This window comes from Ursus americanus, chromosome 5 (assembly GCF_024610735.1).
Source record: "Ursus americanus isolate L20-20 chromosome 5, mUrsAme1.1.p, whole genome shotgun sequence".
Lineage (NCBI taxonomy): Eukaryota > Metazoa > Chordata > Mammalia > Carnivora > Ursidae > Ursus > Ursus americanus.
In genome coordinates, this window is record NC_142131.1 from 31,402,139 (window position 1) to 31,425,124 (window position 22,986).

Below are 22,986 nucleotides of genomic sequence, written 5' to 3' on the forward strand. Positions count from 1 at the left end.
TGGCAAGGAATATGCATGTCACACTCACAAATCACAATCCACCTCAAGGAGTAAGGCCATTTTGGGAATCTTCGACATAATAAAAATTAACGTCTACTCTTAACCTATGGTTAATTCTCGCTCTTGCCAAACTGGACAACCATGCAAATCCACAGTAATCTCATGGAAGGATTTGGGCTTTTTCGGTAGTGGTTGGGGGTGGGGGATATTCAGCATCATACTGAAGACCCAGAGGCTTGATTCCTAGGTAATCAGTTCAATACATTTTTTATTCCCTTTGGGATCTACAAATCTACATACGAACTAAGACAACTGGCTTCTCATTTCATGAAACTGATTATAGGGAAACTCTGGCAAGAGAGAGCAGATGATTGCAAATTTATTCCCACTACTGGAAAAATCTTCCTGGGAAGATGCATAACAAACAGCTTGAGCTTTGCTTCAAAGACAAATGATCAGTGTATCAACACACATGGGTGTGCGGACTGTTCGCCTGGCCTCAGGTGTGGGCTTCACATAGAGCAGCAGAGTCCTTCCTGGGAGCACCTGGGATTGAGCCATGGAGAAGACAAACCCCCAGAAGAGAATCTGAGGAAAAAATATGGTCAGCGACTTGGGTGAATTTATTTTACTTTTTTTGTTGTCATCGTTGCCATTGTTTCTTAGAGAATAAAGGAAATGTAAACAGAAATCATTTATATTCGTAATTCTAACAACCTGATAAAACCATTATAGTTCTCTGAATCCTCTTCTTTTTAAAAAATTTTATTTAAATTCAATTAATTAACATATAGTGTATTATTAGTTTCAGAGGTAGAGGTCAGTGATCCATCAGTCTTATATAATACCCAGGGCTCATTACATCATGTGCCCTCCTTCATGCCCATCACCCAGTCACCCCATGCCCCCCACCCTTCTCCCCTCCAGCAACCCTCAGTTTGTTTCCTATAGCTAGGAGTCTCTTATAGTTTGTCTCTCTCTCTGACTTTATCTTGTTTTATTTTTCCCTTCCTTCCCCCATGCTCCTCTGTTTTGTTTCTTAAATTCCACATATGAGTGAAATCCTATAATTGTCTTTCTCTGATTGACTTACTTCGCTTAGCATAATACCTTCTAGTCCATCTATGCCGTTGCAAATGGCAAGATTTCATATTTTTGATGGCTGCATAATATTCCATTGTATGTATATACCACCTCTTCTTGATCCATTCATCTGTCCATGGACATCTGGGCTCTTTCCATAGTTTGGCTTGTGAACATTGCTGCTATAAACATTGGGGTGCAAGTGCTCCTTCGGATCACTACATTTGTATCTTTGGGGTAAATACCCATTAGTGCAATTACTGGGCCATAGGCTAGCTCTATTTTCAATTTTTGAAGACCCTCCATACTGTTTTCCAGAGTGGCTGCACCAGCTTGCATTCCCACCAACAGTGTAAGAGGGTTCCCTTCTCCACTCTGAATGCTCTTCTAAACTTATCCACATACATATACATTTTTTGTCTCTCAGCCCACCACCAACATATTTGCAATCACTTTCCCATGTTCCTGCATGATCTTTATGGTTATCTAATGGTCATACCATAATTCACTCAGCCTTTCCTTAGTTATAGGACATTAGGATTGTAAAATATTCAACTTTTTTTTCTTTGCTGTCCTATGTAACAGTGCTGTGAACAGCTTTATACATATAGCTTCTTCTTTCCTTGAATTACTTTCTGAAAAAGGAATTACAATTCTGAAGAGAATGGATTTTTTTTTTTTTTTGCTGATTGCTTTTCATATGTTACATATTTTTTGACATATTGCCTTGTCAAAGAATTGCATAGGACATTTGGTTGGTGTATATCAAACACAACTTCAACCTATGTGAAAGAAACTGTATATATTTACTTTGATAAACGACTTTTCTGATTCTCACAGTGAGCAAAAACCTTTGTCTTACACAAGGATGCAGCCATTCCTCTAGCAGATCAAAGAAGGTGTTTTAATGTATGGTTAATGACGTGCTCAATCAGAATAATGTTCTGAAAGCCTTACTTTTGATGTTTAACTCTATTCCAGGAAGGCTCTAAAGGCTGGTTTCTTCTAGTACCATTCTCCCTGGCTTCTGAGTATTTTTATTCTGAGCAATAATGTGACCAACTGTTATTTCCCAGCCTCCCTTTTAACTAGGGATCGCAAATAAGAAAAAGCAGAAGTCATTGGGTGGGGCATCTGAGAATACTTTTAAAAGATGGCTTACTTGGCTCACTTTCCCTCTGCCTCCCTTGCTTTTTCCTACCATCTAGAATGTGTTTATAGTAGGTGGAATTTAAGCTGCCATTTTAAAACTATGGGGATACAAGTTTTATGGCAAGGAAAGAGTAAAATATGACATTTGAATCATCCAAGACCACTTACCTCGGCTTCTTTTAGGGGTGAAAAAAAACTGATAAATACTTTAAGCTATTGTTACCTAGGTTATCTGTTACTAACAGTGGAACATGATACAGTGTTTTCCTAGCACAATGGTTTTCAAACTTAAGTCTGCAGCAGAATCACTTAGAGGGCTTGTTAAAACACAAATTACTTCCCCTCTCCCCTGTTCACTTTTTCATTAAGTGGAGTGCTGGAGGGAGAGGGGAATTTGCTGTTGGTGTTCCAGACGACACTTTGAGAACCACTATAAGGATGACTTTCCTGAAGTTATTTCTTTACATTGGAAACATTTGGCCAAGTTAGCATTTAGAAAGCACCAAATACTACAATAAGTACAATTCCAGATCCTAAAAGCTGTGATCAGAAGTTCAGAAATAGTTTATATATACGCTGCCTTATAGGCTCTCTCTACATTGTTGAAGAGGTGGTTATCTATATATATTTTAATAAGAACTAAAGCTGATATAGTTCCCTAACTATAGGTCCTCCTACAATTATTGTCAACCACTTTGCTGCCTTATTTGGAATCATTTTATGAAATGTAATAAGAAACAAATGAGTTTTGGAGCTGTGGTTAACCTGAAGTTACTGTGGTGAAGTCTCAAATTCAGACCTGGGTGTTAATTCTCTTCAAGATGTATGCTGGTGAGACAGAATACCCAAATGGAATTTTTCAGGAGCATTTCAATGTGATAGTCCTAAAAAATTTTTAAATATTGAAACAGAGAGCCATATCATTCTAACCTCACTGTTTCAAGCTGCTACAGGAATGCCAATGCAAAATAGATACAGAGTTATACGTCATCTTTAAATGTTTCTAAGTTTCTACTTCAACCATGGGTGGATGTTCAAAAAAAAAAAAAAAGGACCTAGAAAACTCAGCAAAATGTATCTACCTAAGGGAAACTAGCTCTACATCTTCCATTGTTTTTTTTTTTTTTTTAAGATTTTGTTTATTTATTTGACACAGAGAGAGACAGCCAGCGAGAGAGGGAACACAAGCAGGGGGAGTGGGAGAGGAAGAAGCAGGCTCCCAGTGGAGGAGCCTGATGTGGGGCTCGATCCCAGAACATCGGGATCACGCCCTGAGCCAAAGGCAGACGCTTAAGGACTGAGCCACCCAGGCGCCCCTCCTACATCTTCCATTGTTTTAAGCAACAACACGGAACAGGTAAGTTTCATTACAGTAATTCTTGTCCATGATTCAATTTACTCTTAATGGCTAATAATTCTTTTTTATTCAGGATAATTATTGATGCAGTTTTACAGGTAGTTTCACCAATGTTTGTTGGGAAGGCCACCTCCACAGGAAGTAGGGAGTCCAACATGGAAGGAAGGGGAGTGGAATCCAGTTCACATTGGAGTAGGTCAACAAGCTTCAGATATTTCTTCAGAAGGATGAAGATATAGAATGCCTCATAAATCTGAATGTATTTGTTTAGAGGTGAATTAGACCATTGGAGAATTAGGGACTGAATGCCTGTGGGGAAAAAATGATGAGCCCAAAGGAGAGCAAAAGGTCGTGTGGCGATGGCTGAGTTGGAAATACTGTTGACATGGTAATAATCCTATAATGTTAATCACTTAATATTTAACATGTGAGTTTTAAATCCTGATCTAGTCAACATGATACTGATAGAATTTATTGTGAATTTGGGAGGAATAGAAAGGATGAATATGTGGGGTGGAGAATATAGGGGTGTGTGTGTGGGGGGGGGTGTGTGTGAGAGAGAGAGAGAGAGATATTATCTCCCATGGTAGGAATCAACAGATTATGCCTAAAACTGAAAAATCAATATAAAAATCCATTTCGCTAAGTGGAAATAAAACCGAAAGAACCAGTTCAGAGAGTTGAAACTAGCTGCCACTGAAGAAGGGAAATGGGGGAAGAAATCGAAACTGCTGATTTTTTTTGCAATAAACTTCATAGCCAGCTCTATCAACTTTAACATAAAAGCTGGGGGGAAAGTCAATTAAGCAAGCAGGAAGGAAAAAGACATAATCTGTAAGCAAAGATGGCTTATAATCTAATAGCTGGTACAAACAACCAGAGGCCTTAGAAGGGTGGCTGTCGCTTGGGTCTGCTGAGCCCTTCTGCCTCCCAAGTCTTCAGAAAACACTCCTCCTGGCTACGGAGGGGGTAGGCACAGGCCCTCACCACCACAACACAGTGATTGGTCTATGGAGTGGTCACACGACCTAAATTAGGCTAATCAGGGTTCCTGGGACTTTCAAAATTCCTGCCGGGGGATAACTGCTTGTTCCTGGAAAGAAAGCAAAGAGGCTGGCCCATTTTTAAAAAAGAAAAAAAAAAGAGAGAGAAAGAGAGAGAACCTCTTGCTTCACTCTCACCTCCCAAACGCAAGGATACGGGCCTACTAGCCACAGGCAGCCCTGTACCCCACCACACCTGGACAAGGTTGTAGCAGCCAATGAAGTCAATGTGCCAAAAGGAACCGAGAAGGACTAGAGGACAGAAAGGTCCTCAAGGTATTTAAGGAAATGAATCCAGTCTTTCTCGAGACCAGCTCCTCTGCCCTCTTCTCAGCCCAACTAAAGCCCTCCTTTGGTTTGTTTAAGCAAGATTGGATTTTCTTTTAGTTGTAGTCATAAAATACTAAAATATACCGTCAAATACCATCAAACAAAACTTTAAAATAATTTTATTTTGGAAAATTTCAAACAAACATAAAGGTAAAGAGAATGGCATGATAAATCACATGATACCCAGCCTCACATTTACTAACATTTTGACAGTCTTGTTTCATCTGTCTCTCTCTCCACCCTGTTTTCCCCAGGAATATTTTAAAAGAAAATCCCAGACATCATATTACTTCACTTAGCCCCTGCAGTCTACCTATACTTTTCGCTCAGGTCCTGGTGAGCAGGAAAGTGCCAGACACATGCCTCTTTTGTCCATATTTGAGCCCATATGCAACTGCTGTTTTTATAGGTCAAAACCAGTCAAATGTGGGCAATATTAGATGATCTTACCTAATACTTTAAGATGAATTTAAGTGGTAAGGACTCTTTTTTTTTTTAACATAACCACGCCTAACAAAATTAACAATTCCTTAATATGTAACAATGAGTCCATTTTCAAACTTTCCCAGTTGTGTCACATATATCTTTGTAGCCACCATTTGTTTAAATCAGGATCCAAATAAGGTCTGCACATTAATTTGTTTAAAATAACTTTTTTAGGGGCGCCTGGGTGGCTCAGTCAAGCAGCTGACTGGATTTCAGCTCCGCTCATGATCTTGGGGTCTTGGGATTGAGATGCTCATGGGCTCCACACTCAGCATGGAGTTGGCTTGAGGATTCTTTCTCTCTCCCTCTGCTCCTCCCCCCACTCACACACACACACACACACACACACACACACACACTCTCTCTCTCTCTCTCTCTCTCTCTCAAATAAATTAATACATCTTTTAAAAATAATAATAAACTAAAATAACTTTTTATGTTATTACTCTCATTTAGCACTCTCGAAGGAACCTAGACAGGTGACATGGAATGGTGAACAATCTTCCTACAAAAAAAGCCAGAAGAATCAGGTTTCAGTTCCTTCTAGGATATTATTTAATATATATTAAATATATTAAATACACATAAATGTATAGATTAAAAATATATTAAAGAATGTACCATATGTATGCGTGTGCATGTGTGTATCACTGTGCCAAGCACAGTAGTCTTTCCTTTTGCATTTACCATTATGAGTGGTTGCCCATACCATCCTTATTGTATAGGTGATGAAGAACCCCCGGGAAGTCAGCTGACTTATCCAACGTCCCCAGCGAGTAAGTGGCAGAGCAGAGTTTGGAACTGACGCTCTGTGGCTCCAGGCCAAGCCCTTAGCCCCTTCCCACTACTGCACTTCATGCACCGGTCCTGGTGAGCAGCAAAGTGCGAGACACATGCCCACGGTGATTTTCTTCCACAAGGTACTGAGATCTTGTAGGGAAGGAGGCAACCAGAGCTTACAGAATAGGAAGCCAGAGTTGAGGAACGCCTCCGTGGGGCTTGGGGGGAGTGGGTATTTGGGGCCGCTGTTGCCTTTCCTCTGCTGGGGCTCTGTTGGAGGCCACCAGCCCTCCCTGCAGGGCTCCCCCTCCCCCCTGAGCTGACTTGACCTTCCGTCTTCCTCCCCTGGCTTTCTTACTCTCAGTGCCATTCTCTTGGCTTCATGCTTCAATCTGCTTTTCCACTGAAGTCTCTCACACCTACTTCCAACCCTAGCCTGCAAGTTAACCCCAATTCTTCAATTATAACCTGTTCAGTTAATTCAGAGTGTTTTTTACTCTTGTGGACGCTGAAGTTAATGAACTCTTATTATCAGGGTTTCAGACTAAAGAGCCCAAGCCCATTCCCTGTTGGAAGATCGAATTCTATTTCAAACACATTACGCTTGGGGAATGACAGCGGGCGAGCGGTCTGTGTGGGCCGCGCCGCGTCGGACGTCACGGACACCACGTGCTCGGCAGGACGCCGGCTGACGTAGCTCGTCGCAGGGAGCGGGCTGCTTCATGAGTTCAGCCATGGCTGGGGTTACAGGAGGGTCATCTTGTCAGAGCTCCTCGAAGTTTAATGTGCATAGAAATCACCTGGATCTTATTAAAACGCAGATTCCGATTGGGTAGGTCTGGGGTCGGGCGTGAGACGCTGCCTCTCTGTCCAGCTCCCGATCCATGCCAACGCTGCTTGTCTGTGGACCGTCCCCTGAGGAGCAAGGCCCCAGATCACGGGTCCTCAGCACCAATGACACATTAGAAGCCCCTAAAGTGTTTCTGATTAGGGGAGACCTAGGTGCAGGGCGCTATAATAGCTCCCCAGGGGATTCTAATAACCAGAGTTGAAAACGGCGGTGTGGCAGCGGCAGCAGGGATTGGGGGGCCAGTTGAGGGCACAGCTGGCCGGTGAAAGACGTGGGGTGACTGCGGGAAGGCGGAGCTCCTGGCTCGTGAGTGTCCTTATACCCTGTGCTTCCTGCCTGTCCTCCCTGTCCCTCACCTTTTCTTTCTCGTTGTTCCCCTACCAATCCACCCTCTTCCAAACCATCTCAGTAAGAAGAAAGCTGAACAAACGGAAAATGAACAACTTTTTTTGGATCCCTCAGAGCACGGACGTCACTGGGCGAACTGTCACCCTGAACCTTGGAGAGACACGCGAACACAAAGCATCACCACCCTCCCAGGGCACAAGTCCACAGCCAGAGCCAGTACCAGAGGAAACACTTCAACTGTAAGTGGCACATTGCTGGAGGCTCAGTGGGGAGAGTTGGAGAGTGCAGAGTTCCGGGAGGAATTCTAGGGGAACCCTGCACTTGTGTTTATCTCCAGGAGCCCCAGCAGATTCTCAGGGTAAAGATGGGAGAAAAGTCCCCACATGCTTCCGCAAGTAGGGGCCAGAGTGGGGGCGGGGCAGGGGGTGCAGGGAATGTGGCTTCTAAGAAATAAATCTTTCTGAAAAAGAGGTTGGAATTTAAGAACCTTGAAATTGAGAAGCATGCAATTCAGCACACAATCACTGATGAGTTACTGCCTGTTAAGCAGCGTACTTTGTGCTGGGGGTTGGGAATGAATGAGACTTGCTCCTTGTCCAGGAGCTTGTGGTCTAGTGGAAACACCTGTGCATTCCGCTCTGCCAGAGACAAACAGCTGCTGCCGCTCCTGTCTTGTCTCAGCTTCTTCTGTAGTAAGAGAACTCTCCTTCCTAGCTGAGGACGTATTTCCCTGAATGAAGTTTATATGTCCTAGCCTCCCTTGCAAGGTAGATGTGGTCATCTGATCAAGAACTGGCCAAAGGGATATAGTGGAAGATTTATGTGCAACTCTCTGAGAAGTGTCCTTAAATTGAGCAGATGTCCAAGACCTCCACCCCATAACTCTGAATATGACCTTATTTGGAGGAAGGGTTTTTGCATATAAAGTTAAGAATCTAGAGGTTAGGGACACCTGGGTGGCTCAGTCAGTTAAGCATCTTCCTTCGTTTGGCTCAGATCATGATCTCAGGGTCCTGATATCAAACCCGGTGTCAGGCTCAGCAGGGAATCTGGTTCTCCCTCTGCCCCTCCCCTTGCTCATGCTCTGTCTCTCTCTCTCTCTTTCTCTCTCTCATTCTCTCAAATAAATGAATGAAATCTTAAAAAAAAAAAAAAGGGACCTAGAGGAAGTGAGATCATCATCCTGGATATGAGGGCCAGCAGCTCTCCTTCTCCCCTTTTCTCTTTCTCCTGTCTAGAAAGAGGATTAAAAAGCTGGACCAAAGTAGACATCTTGGACAATAAGGTAGAAGCCTCAACCGAGGGCCTGGGTTCCTCATGGTTCTGGAGTTGCCATGGCAGCCTACATTCATATAGAGATAAATAGATTCCTAATTTGGTCAAACTTTTATTTCTAGATTTCTGTCTTCTGCCTTTTTTACTAACAAATAAACCAAATAGCCACAATAAATTTATTTCTTTTTAGGCCTCTCATAAATATGCAAAATATGAAACAACATATTATGCGAGTTCTATTTTACTTAAAATAAAATGTAAACTCCTTAAGAAAAAAAAGGCCCTGTGTAATCTGACCTTGGTCCACTCCTCCAATCTCATCTGAGGTCATTTTTCTCTAGCTTGGCACATGTTATACTTAAGCCTTCCATATGTATACATCCTTTCGATCCACAAAAAAATTGTGAGGACCTATTATGTCCTAGATGCTAGGAACACAACAGCAGAAAACAGCTAAAGAACCTGACCTTAAAGCCAACTTTCCTTCCTTCCTTCCTTCCTTCCTTCCTTCTTTCCTTCTTTCCTTCTTTCCTTCTTTCCTTTCTCTCTCTCCTTCTCTTTCTCTCTTTCTCTCTTTTCAGGAAGGACAAATATTTTATTGTGGAGTGTATATTCATTGTTTCTTTATTTTTTTAATTTTATTTAAATTTAGTTAATTAGCATATAGTATATGTAAAGCCAGGGTTTTTTTCTATTCCGCGTCTAAGTCCATTTATGTTCTAACTCAGAGACTTGGCCCATACTGTTACGTCCGTCCCATCCAGGGCAGCACGTCCAACACAACGTCCCGCAATGCTGGGTGTGTTCTCCGTCTGTGTTCTCCAGCATGGTAGCCCCTAGCCACACGCAGCTCTGAGTACTTGCCATGTGGCTAGTTCCCATTTAAATAGCCCCCTGGGACCAGCTGCTGCCAGAAAGGACAGTGCAGATCTGGACCGCTCTACTCCCGGCTACAAATGGTCAACTCCTTGAGGCAGTTTTAGAAGATGGTCGCAGATTCTCCAATAGAGAGATGGAGCCCTATATCCCCTCTCCTTGAATCTGGGTGAGCTTGTAACGTATGATGGAAGTGATGTTAGTGTGACTTCCTAGGCCAGGCAAGAAAAGCCTCTGCCCTGGTCTCTGGAAGGTTATGCTCCTGGGATGCTTGCTTGGGGAAGCTCTGTCTCTGAACCTCACCACCACACCACGAGAAGCTGAGGCAACATGGAGCTACTGGGTCCTTGAGTCATCCCACTATAGGCACCTGTATTAGTTTCCTGTGGCTGCATAGTATGTAACCACAGATTTGGTGGCTTGTGCTAACAGAAATTCACTCTCTGGCAGTTCTGAAATCTACCAAAAGTCTGACATCCAACTGTCAGTGGGCGTTGCCCCCTTCTGGAGTCTCTGGGGGACAATCTGACCCATTCTTCCCTCCAAGATTCTGGAGGTAGTCACCTATACTTGGCACTCCTGGGTTGTAGACCCATCCCTCCAGTCTCTGCCTCCTTCTTCACACTCCCTTCTCCCCTGTGTTTCTCCTTCTCTCAACTTGCCCTCTGCTTTCTCTTATGAGGACACGGTTATTGGCTTTATAAAGAGCCCACTCAGTCCAGAATGATCTCATCTCAAGATCCCTGACTTGATCACATCTACAAAGACCCATTCTCCAGATGACATCCTATTCACAGGTAGTGACACTAGAACATGGGCATATGTCTTTGAAGCCAATGTTCAGCTCAAGACAGCACCAGCCATGTGTGTGAGGATGCCCAGGGAAGAGTCCAGCCCCTGGCTATTTGAATCACTCCCAGACAGTCTCATTTTCCCAGCTAAGACCCTAAATGTGGAGCAGAAATAAGCTGTTGCCACCATGTCCTGTTTGAAATCCTGACGACTAGAATTTTTGAGCACAAAATGGTCTTCTCTGCCACTCGGTGTGGGGTGGTTTGTCATGCAGTTGTAGATAACTGGAACTCCCTGTTGATAACTTGGAAGCCCCAGGTCAAAGAACATCTCTCTAAAGATGCCACCGTCTAAATTACATCCTCCTCTCTTTACTTTTCCTTTAGGACACTTATTATAATTGATAATTATATATGTAGTATTTTTCTTTTCTAAACCTGTGTCTCCCTCACTAGACTTAAGTTCCATGAGGACGGGGACCATGGTGTGTCGTTCGGCGCTCTGTTTTGTATGTGCACCAGGCACACAGTAAATGTCCAGTAAGTAGGTGCTCAATGACTGAAATTCTGAGCTTTCTGTGACTGAATCTACAATTGCTGTTTGTCCTCTGAACTGACACAGCTCTTGGAAAACATTGTTTATTTTGCCTTTTTGCTCTCAGCAGATTAAATAAGGTAGACTGCAAGCAAGTGGAAAAGCAAAGTGTTCAATTTCCAAGAGTCAAACATTAATTCTTGCTGTTTCAGTTCTCTGCATTTGAGTAATTGCTGTGGTTTTTAACCACGGTGTAAACAAACACAAAAGGCAGAGCTGGTCAGGTAGCCATGCTGTAAGAAAACGTCTGTGCTTCTTTAAAGAGCACCTGTAAGTTCACAGAATGAACCTGAAATTGTCCTTGCATGTTAGTGACAATCTCATGAAACCTCCTTTTATGCAATCAAATCCTAATGACAAACCAAAATGAATAGACTCTCCCTGGCATCTTAGCCATGATCCAACTTATTCTAGAAAGTCCTTTGGTGCAAATTCTGTTATTTTTCTTGGAACAGAAATAAAAACAGGAATTGGATGAAAAAGCAAAACATGCTAACACCAGGTCAGATAAAACGTATAACCAGCTGTAACAGGTGAGGTGACCAGTTAAGACAGAGACAGCCTGCGAAGTGGAAACATTGACTATCTAGACCTTGACAGAGAAAGTTTGCTGATCTCTGATAGCTCTTAAAGGAGCAGGCGACTCACCAGGCCATATTGATCGTGGTCTCACTGAAATATTTCTGAGGACTAGGGACGCCTGGGTGGCTCAGTTGGTTAAATGTCTGCCTTCGGCTCAGGTGGGATGGAGTCCCAAATCCAGCTCCCTGCTCAGTGCGGAGCCTGCTTCTCTCTCTGCCTGCCGCTCCCCCTGCTTGTGCTCTCTCTCTCTCTCTGACAAATAAATTTTAAAAATCTTAAAAAAAAAAAAGAAAGAAATATTTCTGAGGACTATATAACTCCCTTCACTTTGATTTCCTCTTTATCAAGCAAACTTCTGAATGTAATTAGACTTCTTGAATCTGTTTCTCTATTAAGGAAAGAATGTGCAGACTTGCTAACATGAATTTCCAATCAGCCCTCACAGTTACATTTCTCCCTAAATGGGTCCTCTTGTATGGTCCCTTATGAATTCACCCCGGGAACTCCAGTTTTCCAGGGGTCTAGCTGGTTATGATGGCCGCATCTACCCTGTACTTTAAATCTAGGCCTCTTACCCTTTTATTATTCTTTTTATCTATAAAAGTAATAAATGAAGAGTTTTAAAAAGCAAACAAAAGTACAGGGTTAAAACAAAAAAATGACCGTCACTCCCCAAGGCCCTCCTGGTCTCCACTTTCCACAACCCAGAGCAACCATGTTCAAATCTTTTCGGTTTTTCATATCTGCCTTCATTATTCTAAATTATTCTGAACAGCATGCTGCATGAAAACTCTTCACAATAAGTCATGTCAAGTAAATGATCAGGTCCCCTTGTCCCCTCCTCTGAACATCCCCTCACCATAGTCCCCCTCCGGCCTCCACTGACTGTCCTCTGAGCTGGCTGCCCAGCTGTCACCCTGGAGTCCCCCCTCCTGGCATTTTCCAGGGGGTTCTCACAATCTCTTGTTTGAGACGCCTCATTTTCCAGACCCTGTGTCCTGCCGTGGGTTGTCATTGTGATTGGTGGGGCACATCCTTCTGCTGCTTCATAAGAATGAATGAAGGATCAAATTTTTGTTGCCGTGTGTGTTTGAAAATATTTCTATTAGACCCTTAACTTCACTTGATAGTTCGTCAGGGTATGAATCTCCAGATGGCAATCATGTCCTCTTAGAAGTTGAGGGCACTAGCCTCTTGTCCTCTCATTTCCTGTGTCACTGTGCCTTTCTAATCCCTGACCTTTCGTGTGCTTTTGAGAGCCTCTCGTTTGTTCAGGTATCCTGAGATTTGGTCATGGTTTACCTGGTGAGGATCTTTCTTTCCCCCGTTGAGCTGAGCCGTCAGTGGCCCTTTTCAATCTAGACTTTCACATTCCTCTTTGGGAAGTTTGCTTTCCTTTTCCCATAATTTCCTGTCCTCCATTTTTTTCCTATGTTCTTTTCCTAAAGATACATTGAGTTGAAAATTTGGTCTCTCTTCATCAATCCTGTGGTGGTTTTGTCTCCTTTCTGGTATTTTCTGTCTTCTTGTCTTTTTGTTCAATTGTCTGAAAAATTTCCTCAGTTGTACCTTTGATACTTTATGCAGAATTTTTCTTTCTTCTAGCATATTTTTAATATCAAAAACTTTCTTATCCCCTGCATCTAAAAAAAAAAAATTCACGCTGTCTGTGATTTCAGAATACTCTGTGATTCAGTGATGCAGTATCTTCTCAGGTCCCTTTTAGGGTTTTCGTTATAATTTTTTTAAAAACGTCACTCTCTGCATCATCCGGGGGTTTTTTGGTCCTTTTTCCCCTTTTGTTTTCGTGTCTGTGTTTCATACCAGGGGTTCCCTCGATCTGGTAATGCAGTGCTGGAAATTCAAACGTAAGACTGGAGCACCGACTCGCTTTTCCGGTCACTGAGGTGCAGCGCCGTGAGCGGCGGTCTCCCCAGACACCCTGTGGGAGGCGGCTGGGAAGTCCTGCATGGGAACCAGCTTGAGCACTGAAGCTTTGGCAGATGGTGGAGCTGCACGTCAGCTTGAGGAATTAAGACCCTCAGAAGGACAAACCCTTCTTGGGCACCAGCAGGCTAAGTCCAGTCCCTGCCCCAAATTCCCTGTGTGTGTTTTGGGGGGACCAGCAGCACTGTGATGAGGCCAAGGCTGTGGATATTCCCCCCATGGACACTGAGGCACTGAAGGAACTCAACAAAAATAAAACATGAGTCAAGAAGCTAGCCAAGACGTACGATGCCTTTTTTTTTTTTTTGCTTCAGAATCTCTGATCAAGCAGATCCCATGAATCCTGAGCCCAGGCCTCAGGAAGGCTGCCAAGTTCCCCTCCTTGCTAACCCACAATGAGAACATGGTGGCCAAAGTGGATGCAGTAAAGTCCAGAATCGAATTCCAGATGAAAAGGTGTTGTGTCTGGCGGTGGCTGTTGGGCCCATGAAGACGACAGAGGAAGAGCTTGTGTACAACGTCCAATTGGCTGTCAAGTTTCCTGGCGTCATTGCTCAAGAGGGACTGGCAGAACATCTGAGCTTTATACATCAAGAGCACCACGGGCAAGCCCGGCGTCTGCATGAAGGGCAGCTTAATAAACCCTAGTGCTACCAAAAAAAAAAAAGTGGGGTATTATTTGTGCTCCCATTGATAAGACGATCTAGAAGTACCTTCCCACCATAAACAACTAGAAAACTGGAAATTTTATATATATATACACACAATCTGCAGGCTTGGACAACAGGCAGCACAAAACTGAGAAAACGGGAAAAATGAAGTGAGCCTTACTACCACCTAGGCTTTCTGCCTGGAGGAAATGCCCAGACCATGGTACAGGAGAAATCTAAATAGAGATTGGAGTTGAGAGAGATCCAGGTGGCTAAACTTTCCAGGGCAGAGTACTTAAAAGGCAGGAGTTACCCAGACCTCCAGAAATCCGCAAAGGGTCTTGAGATTGAGGCTGAACACTGTTTATGCCTCCGGTGCTTCCATTAGTCTGGACAGCAACTTCTAAGAAAGGAATAATTGACAGGGAGCCATGACATAAACAAATTTTGGATCTCACATAGGCCTCAAAACCATTTAAGTTCCCACTAGTCAGGGTGGAGAGCTCTCCTTGAATACCCAGCATTCAGTAGAGACCCCAGCAAGGCCATGCCTTAAAAGTGGGGCTAAACTGACTTTAGGCTAATGAGGACTCTACAACTCCCTTCAAAGAGCTGAAAAGCCGCGCTTCAAGTGGATCAAACTAATCCACAAGTAACTTAAACTGCCTGCCAAAAAAGTTTGATATTCTTTAAAGGAGTATAAGTCTAGTGTTTAGTGATAACAAATTCACCATGTTTGGCATCCAGTCAAAAATCACTAGCCGTATGAGGAAGCAGGAGAATGGGACCCATAACAAGAAGAAAAATTAGTCATTAAAAACAAACTAGGAGGGGCGCCTGGGTAGCGCAGTCGTTAAGCGTCTGCCTTCGGCTCAGGGCGTGATCCCGGCGTTCCGGGATCGAGTCCCACATCGGGCTCCTCCGCTGGGAGCCTGCTTCTTCCTCTCCCACTCCCCTGCTGTGCTCCCTCTCTCGCTGGCTGTCTCTCTGTCACATAAATAAATAAAATCTTTAAAAAAATTAAAAAATTAAAAAAAAATAAAAACAAACTAGGAAATGATGGAGAAGATGACGTTAGTAGCAAGGACATGAAGACAGATGTTCTTTTTTTTTTTTTTTTTTTTAAATGATTTTTTATTATATTATGTTAGTCACCATACAGTACATGCCCGGTTTCCGATGTAAGGCTCGATGATTCATTAGTTGTGTATAACACCCAGTGCACCATGCAATACGTGCCCTCCTTACTACCCATCACCGGTCTATCCCATTCCCCCACCCCCCTCCCCTCTGAAGTCCTCAGTTTGTTTCTCATAGTCCATAGTCTCTCATGTTTCATTCCCCCTTCTGATTACCCCCCCTTTCTTTATCCCTCTCTTCCCCTACCGATCATCCTAGTTCTTATGTTCCATAGATGAGAGAAATCATATGATAGTTGTCTTTCTCTGCTTGACTTATTTCACTTAGCATTATCTCCTCCAGTGCTGTCCATGTTGTAGCAAATGTTGAGAACTCGTTCTTTCTGATAGCTGAGTAATATTCCATTGTATATATGGACCACAACTTCTTAATCCAGTCATCTGTTGAAGGGCATCTCGGCTCCTTCCACAATTTAGCTATTGTGGACATTGCTGCTATGAACATTGGGGTGCATATGGCCCTTCTCTTCACTACGTCTGTATCTTTGGGGTAAATACCCAGTAGTGCAATGGCTGGGTCATAGGGTAGCTCAATTTTTAACTTTTTAAGGGACCTCCACACTGTTTTCCAGAGTGGCTGTACCAACTTGCATTCCCACCAACAATGTAGGAGGGATCCCCTTTCTCCACATCCTCTCCAACAATTGTTGTTTCTTGCCTTGTCTATTTTTGCCATTCTAACTGGCGTAAGGTGGTATCTCAGTGTGGTTTTGATTTGAATTTCCTTGATGGCTAATGATTTTGAACATTTTTTCATGTGTCTGTTAGCCATTTGTATGTGAAGACAGCTGTTCTAAATGTGCTTCATGTGCTCAAGGATGTGAGAGAAAACACGGATGTGATGAGAAGAGAAATGAAAGATTAAAAAAATCAAATGGAGTTTTTTAGAGGTGAAAAATACCTGAAATGAACTATATACTGGGTGGGATTAACTAGTGCAGAGGAAAAAGATCAGTGAGCTTAAGGATGTGGCACAGTAGAAGCTCCCTGACCTGAAAGATGGACAGACATCCTCGAACAGAGCCTCAGTGAAGTGGGGGACGACGTTAGCTATAGAACATACATGCGATGGGAACAGGCGGTGCGGAGAAATCTGGTCCAAAATCTGATTAAGACTCTAAGCACCCTGATCTAAGAATCTCAATGAAATCCAAGTAGAAGAACCGTATAGAAAATCACAATCAGGTTACCAAAAATCAATAATGAGGAAATAACCTTCAAAGCAGCTAGAAGAGAAAAAACAAATTACGCACATAACAAAGTTGAAAATTAAAGCAGACTTCTCATGAGAAAGTTCAGTCCACAAGACACTGAAGTGACATTTTGAAAGCACTGAAAGATTTAAAAAAGGTCAGTTTAGAAGGTTACATCTATCAGAAATATCTTTTTAAAATGAAGGCAAAATAGAGGCTTTTTCAAACAACCTGGGAGAATTAACTGCCAGCAGACCTGAATTACACACACACACGCACACACACACACAAAAACATTAAAGGAAAGACTTACAGCAAAAGCAAATTGATACCAAGTGGAAATTTGGATTTACACAAAAAATGAAAAATGCTGGAAATTGTAAATATGTAGATAATTATAGAAGAAACTTTTTCCTTCTTTAAAAAATTTTAAAGGAGCGGCTGGGTGGCTCAGGCGGTTAAGCGTCCAACTCTTGATCTCAGTCAGGTCTTAATCTCAGGGTTGTGAGTTTGGGCTTCGGCATGGAGCCTACTATAAAAAAATATTTTTTTAATTGTTTAAATTTTTAAAAATTAAAATGTATTACTGGGTTTAAAACATCTATAAAATAGAATTCATGACCACAATAGCACAAAGAATGGGTGTTTTTCGGGGAATGGTGGTACTCTGTTACAAGGTCCTTAAGATCTAGTTTTATGTGGATGAAGGCTGTAATAAGTTAAAAATATACACTGAAACCCTAGGGCAAATATTTAAAAGTGAAAAGGAACAACAAAAAATATAAACTATACTATGTGAGGAAAAAAGTGAAAAGGAACGAAGAAATGTAACTAATCAATGGTAGAGATCAAGTGGAATCATAAAATATGCTAAATTTAAAAAGAGGCAGGAAAAGAGAGGAAAGAGAACAAACAACAATATAGAAAACAAATGGCAATAGGCTTACACTTGTCCATAATAATAAGCACATTAAATGTGAATTATCTAATCCCTCCAATTAAAGGTAGACATTATTACCTTGATTAAAAAAACAAAAAACAACTTTTTTTTTTTTTTTGAACTGCTGTCTCCGTGCAGTCTTGACCTTGGCTGGAAGCCAGTGAGTTCCCCTTCTGGAGCAGCTGATTGAGTCTGTACCCCAAGCACTTCCTTTGTCAGGGCAGCTGCACACCAGGCCCCTGTGCACCAGCCATTAATTGACCAGGGCCCAGTACCAGACAGCTAGGAACAGCCTCTATGCCCCTGGAGCCCTTGATATTATTTCAGGGACCCCACGAAACCTAGCTAACCCTATCCCACTTACCATATCCAAACTGCTCGCTGGAGCTCTGGCTTCCTGTCCCCCCCTGGGGCAGAGTCCTGTATGGCCCTGCCTGGCAGCCTGCTCCCCTTCAGAGCTGTAAATAACAGAGCTCTGCCTTTGGGTTATCCAGGCATCATTCTGTTGTGATCTCCCATCAAAAGAGTCATAAAATCTTGTAAAACGACCCATCTATACGCCAAATACAAGAAACCTACTTAAACTGTAAAAGCGAATAGATGAAAAGCAAAATGATTGGAAAAGAAATGGTGTGCAATTACTAATCGCAAGAAAGCGAGAGAGAGGCTATATTGAATTGTATTCAGATAAAGTAATTTTTGAAACAAATAACATTACCAGGGTTAAAAAGAGATGTTTCATAACGATAAAGGGAACAATCATCAAGAAGACATAATAATTCCAAGTGTATAGGCACACAATAACATAGCCTTAAAGTACTTGTAACAAGAACTTTTAGAACTGAAAGGAGAAGTAGGCAAAGCTAAAATTATTGTTGAAGATGATGTTGATAATGAATAGTTGAAACAGAGAAAAAATGAGTTAGCATACAGACAGTTTTATAACACTCCCTAATTGACTCTATAGAACAATTCACCCAACAACAGAGGATGCATTTTTTTCAGATGGACATAGAGCATTCACCAGGGTGTAACATATTCTGAGCCATAATACAAGTCTCAATGAATTTAAGAGGATCCAAATTACACAAAGTATATTCTCTCTACAATAGAATTAAAGTAACAGAAAGATAGCCAGGAAAAAAACCCTCAAATTCTTAGAAATTAAGCAGCATACTTCTCAATAACTCATATGTCAAAGAAGAAATCACAAGAGGAATTAGGAAATATTTTTAGCAGAATCAGAATGAAAACCTTGCATATCCACATTTGTGGGACCCAGCTACAGCAGTGCTTTAAGGGAAATTTATAGCATTAAATGCTACTTTTAGAAAAAAGGAAAAGTCTTAAACGGGTGTTTAATGTTTCCACTTTAAGAAACTAGAAAAAGAAGGCAAATTCAATTCAAAATAAGCAGAAGAAAGGAAATAAGATGGCAAATCAATGAAATAGGAAATGGACAAAGAATAGAGGATCTCGATAGAACTGGAAGTTGGTTCTTTGAAAAGATCAGGAATGAGACATTTAGAAGACGCTGTGGACCAGTAGGGTTCATTCAAGTGGCATTTCTCAGGCTTGGCTGTACATTAAAATCACTTGGGGAAGCTTAAAAATTCCTGATGCTGGCCTGTACTGAGCAATTTCATCAGCTCTGGAAGTGGAGCCGAGCTCTCCAGGTGAGTCCAATGTGCAGCCAAGTTTGAGAGGCACCTGGAGAGGTGAGCCCCCGCCCCATGGCACACTTGTCAGTATCCGTCTGGGGCTGCTCAATGTGTGCAGGGCGGAATCCTCCAGTCTCTCACATGGGTTGTACATGGCTGGCTGCAAGTGTACTGAGAGGGAAGCAGATGGTGTCTGGGTCTCTCCATTTTGCCTGCAGACCTTCATCTACTTTCACTGTGGTGTCTCTGTCCTGCTGGAGTCCCCTAGACCACATCCGCTGGTCCATCTCCAGTATGTCTCCAGTTTCCTGCCAGGTCGGGGAAGGGCAGCCCTCTGGCTATGCTGGGTCAGGGAGGGGCTCTGCTGCCTCGCTGGTCCCCTATATTCAAGGGATCTTGCAGTTCTCAGTACTGCTCTGCACCCCTGCTTTCAGATTCCCAAGGCTTTGTGGGGTTCTGCAGGGGACATTAACTCTCTTCCTGCTGGCTTCCCCCACTGCGGGTTTCAGGTCCTGGGACCTTTGGTCTGATAAACCTTGTAACAGTCATTTTTCTCTTTCCAGCTCCCCCTAACTTAGTTCTTTGCATATGTCTTAGTTACCTTGATTCTGTTTTCTTAAAACTTGTGATTTATTGCTCTTCCCCCCCTTGTTAACTATCATTTTGGTGAGATTTCAGGAGATATTGGAGATAAAAGCAAGTGTTTAATCAGCCACATTTAAGCAGAAATTTTCCAGAGCCTTTTAGAAACACCGATATATAACTATGATGGTCACTTTTAATTGATTTCCCTTCCCAGGAACGTAGAGTGAGAGCCCAGAGGCCCCAGGGTTGTGGGAGTACTAGCCTGGCGTAGGATACTGGTTTTTCTGACAAGACTTCACAAGGTGTAATTCTTCTTAAGTCTTTAAATAAAATGAAATTGGATTGCAAAGTTCTAAATCCAGTGCCTTCAGAACTGTTTGAAGATGATTGTATTTTGCTAGTAACAGTTAAACCTTATAATGAATACTCTGGAGTATTGTTCTCCCAACAAAGCCACTAATGATAACGATTCTAACAGCCCGGAAATAAAACCCACGTAAGTTACTGTCTTCTCAGGAGGAAGTCACAATAGGCGTGTTCCTTCCTGGATGTCAGAGAGCATGTCCACATTTGGCCACTGTCTGTAGTCCTGTCTTGACTTTTTCACTTTAAGTTTGAATCGATGGCAGAAGGTACTGGTCCCTGCAACCACAGACCTGACCGCGAAGCCACTGGCGAGGCCTCGGGCTGAGGGCGCCAGCACCAGCAAGATCACCTTGGTTCTGGCTCTGACCCTCTCAAAGCTGATGACCCCAGCAGGGGCTTGTGGCTTTGTAAAATGGAGGTCTGGTTCAGACAACTTGTCTGATCTTTCTAGCTTACAATCACTGAATCTATATCAGTGCTTAGTAAAGGGAAACATCCCCAGAGGGGTGTAGAAATAAAATCTGCTTCAGTAGAGAAATGACTCCACATTCCAATGCTCAGGGGGAGTTGGGACAGACACTGGCTCCCTCCTCCCAGGCGTCCCAGCCAAGGGCTGGAAAGTGTGCCTTTGTGCCCAGAGGCCAGCTTCTAATCCCTCACAGTTAGGGCCTACGGGTGGTTTGATGTAAATCCTCAAACAAAGCGAACAACTAGATTGTCTTTGGAGGAGGGGTCGTTGTGAGGTTCACGGGAAGTAGAGGAAGTAAAGAGGCAGAGCCTCCAGGTTCAGCTTCTGGTGATGCACTGGGCGTTCCTGTATGACAGGAGCCACTTGCAGAGTGTGATGGGTTGAATTGCATTTCCAAAAAAGATATGTTAAGGACCTAACCCCCAGTACATCAGAATGTGGCATTATTTGGAAACAGAGTCTTGCAAATGCAATTAGTTTAGAGGTGGTCATACTGGAGAAGAGTGGGCCCTTAATCCAGCGTGACCGATGTCCTTGGAAGAAGATGGTGAAAACACATGAAAAAGAATACTGTGTGAAGGTGGAGTGGGGGTTGGAAACCAATGGGGTGGGGGGGCAGTGGGGACTGGTGAGTCTATACAGACCACTGAGGTGAAAAGTGCCTTTGGCCATCACTGGTTATCTTTTAATTAAAAGGGCATCAAGGAAACGTTTAAGCCTGGTAGACTTTAGAGTATCATTAAATGATCATCAGTGTTTAAATCCTCAAGACAGCCTGGTGAGTGAACATTTCGTACAATTCTAGATGAGTCCCTGCCGTTAATTCATCTATATCTAAAGGTTGGAGTTGGCTTCTTTGGTCTTGGTGACAGTCTGTCAACAAAATTATTAAGTAGGTATCATGTGCTAGGTGCAGGGAGGTCAGAGATCAATAGGGGACGTCACGTACCCTGACATCTCCCTCAGAGAATTCCTATTCTTACGAGAAACACAGGCATTGAACGCACGATTTCAAGTAATAAGTTAAGAGATTATAAGAGAGAAGAAAACCAAACAGAAAAGTCTAGAGTGTCCTGGCAGCATGTAAGGGAGATCTGACGCTGGTGTCTTGGTAAATGTCACCCCTGCTCTTCCCACCAAAAAACCCCCTAATTTGTAACCTTTGAGTAAATATTTCGCCCATGACCGATGGCAGGCTGCCCCTGCCAGCAAAGGCAGAGCTGGGATGAGATGCCCGGTAGCAGGCCAGTACATCGTGCTGCCGGGTGCAGATGGCCTCGGGAGCGGGGATGATAGTACAACGTCATAGACTAATAAGGATGTAATGTTTCACGTGTTTGTTTTTAATAGAATGCCTTTCATTGTGTTTACATGATTGAATTTCCAGTGGTGGCTGTTTAGCATCTGTCTTGCAAAACTGTACCTCTCATAACAAGTTTGGGCTGAGGGTTAAGGAAGGCTCCTGGGAAGGAGACTCTTAACCTGACGGATGAACTGGAATTAACTGAAGAGGTGAGGGAGAGCCTTCCAGGCAGGAGCAGTGGTGTGTTAGAAGGTCCTGGGATTAAAAAAAGCCTAGTATACTTAGGAAACTGAAGGGAGGGAAAATGTGGCAAAGCGAGACTCAGGAGAAAGACAGGGACCAAGTCATGCAGAGCCTTGTAGTCCGCAGAGAGGAGTTGGGGTTTAGCCTCAGTGCAGTGGAAAACTACAGAAGGTGTTAAGAAGGGGAGTGCTCATCTGATGTAAATATGTAAAATATCATTCGGCTCTGTGAATGGATTCACAAAGGACTCAAAGGTGAATGCAAGACACCAAATGTATAAGCAACGAAAGAAAAATAAATAAATTGGACTTCATCGGAATTAAAAGCTTTTGCGCATCAAAGGGCATTACCAAGAGAATGAAAGGACAACCCACAGAATGGAGAAAATACTCACAAATCAGAATTCTGCCAGGGATCTAATATCTAAGATATAAAGAACCCTATTTCAGCAGCTGTAAACCAAACATGCCAATTAAAAAATGGGCCAAGGACATGAATACACATTTCTCCAAGGAAAGTATACAAATGTCCAAAAAGCACTTCAAAAGATGTTCAATGTCATTAGTCATTAGGGAGATACAAATCAAAACCACAGTGAGATACCACTTCACACTCATTAGGATGACTGTGATGAAAACAAAACAGAAAATAACAAGTGTGGTGAAGATGTGGAGAAATTGAAACCCTTCAGTTTCTCGTGGGAATGTAAAATTGTCCAGCCACCGTTGAAAAATGTGGGCACTTCCTCGGGAAGTTAGATGCGGATTACCATATGACCTGGCAATTCCCCCCGTAGGTCTCCCAAGGAAATCGTAACAGGTGTTCCAATAAAAACATGCACAATGTTCATAGCAACACCATTCACAATAGCCAAAAGGTAGA

At 42.8% G+C, this 22,986-nt stretch overlaps 1 long non-coding RNA gene and 1 pseudogene across 1 annotated transcript in view; both read left to right on the forward strand.

Moving 5' to 3' along the window:
- Positions 1-7,509: 7,509 nt before the first annotated feature.
- The window catches only part of LOC148110068 (uncharacterized), a 97,596-nt gene continuing 82,119 nt past the window's right edge, over positions 7,510-22,986 (forward strand). Inside the window, exon 1 of the long non-coding RNA XR_015724323.1 lies at positions 7,510-7,668. This is a non-coding gene — a long non-coding RNA (uncharacterized LOC148110068). The remainder of the gene's footprint in view (positions 7,669-22,986) is intronic.
- LOC123800250 (large ribosomal subunit protein uL1-like) lies at positions 7,794-14,189 on the forward strand (annotated as a pseudogene).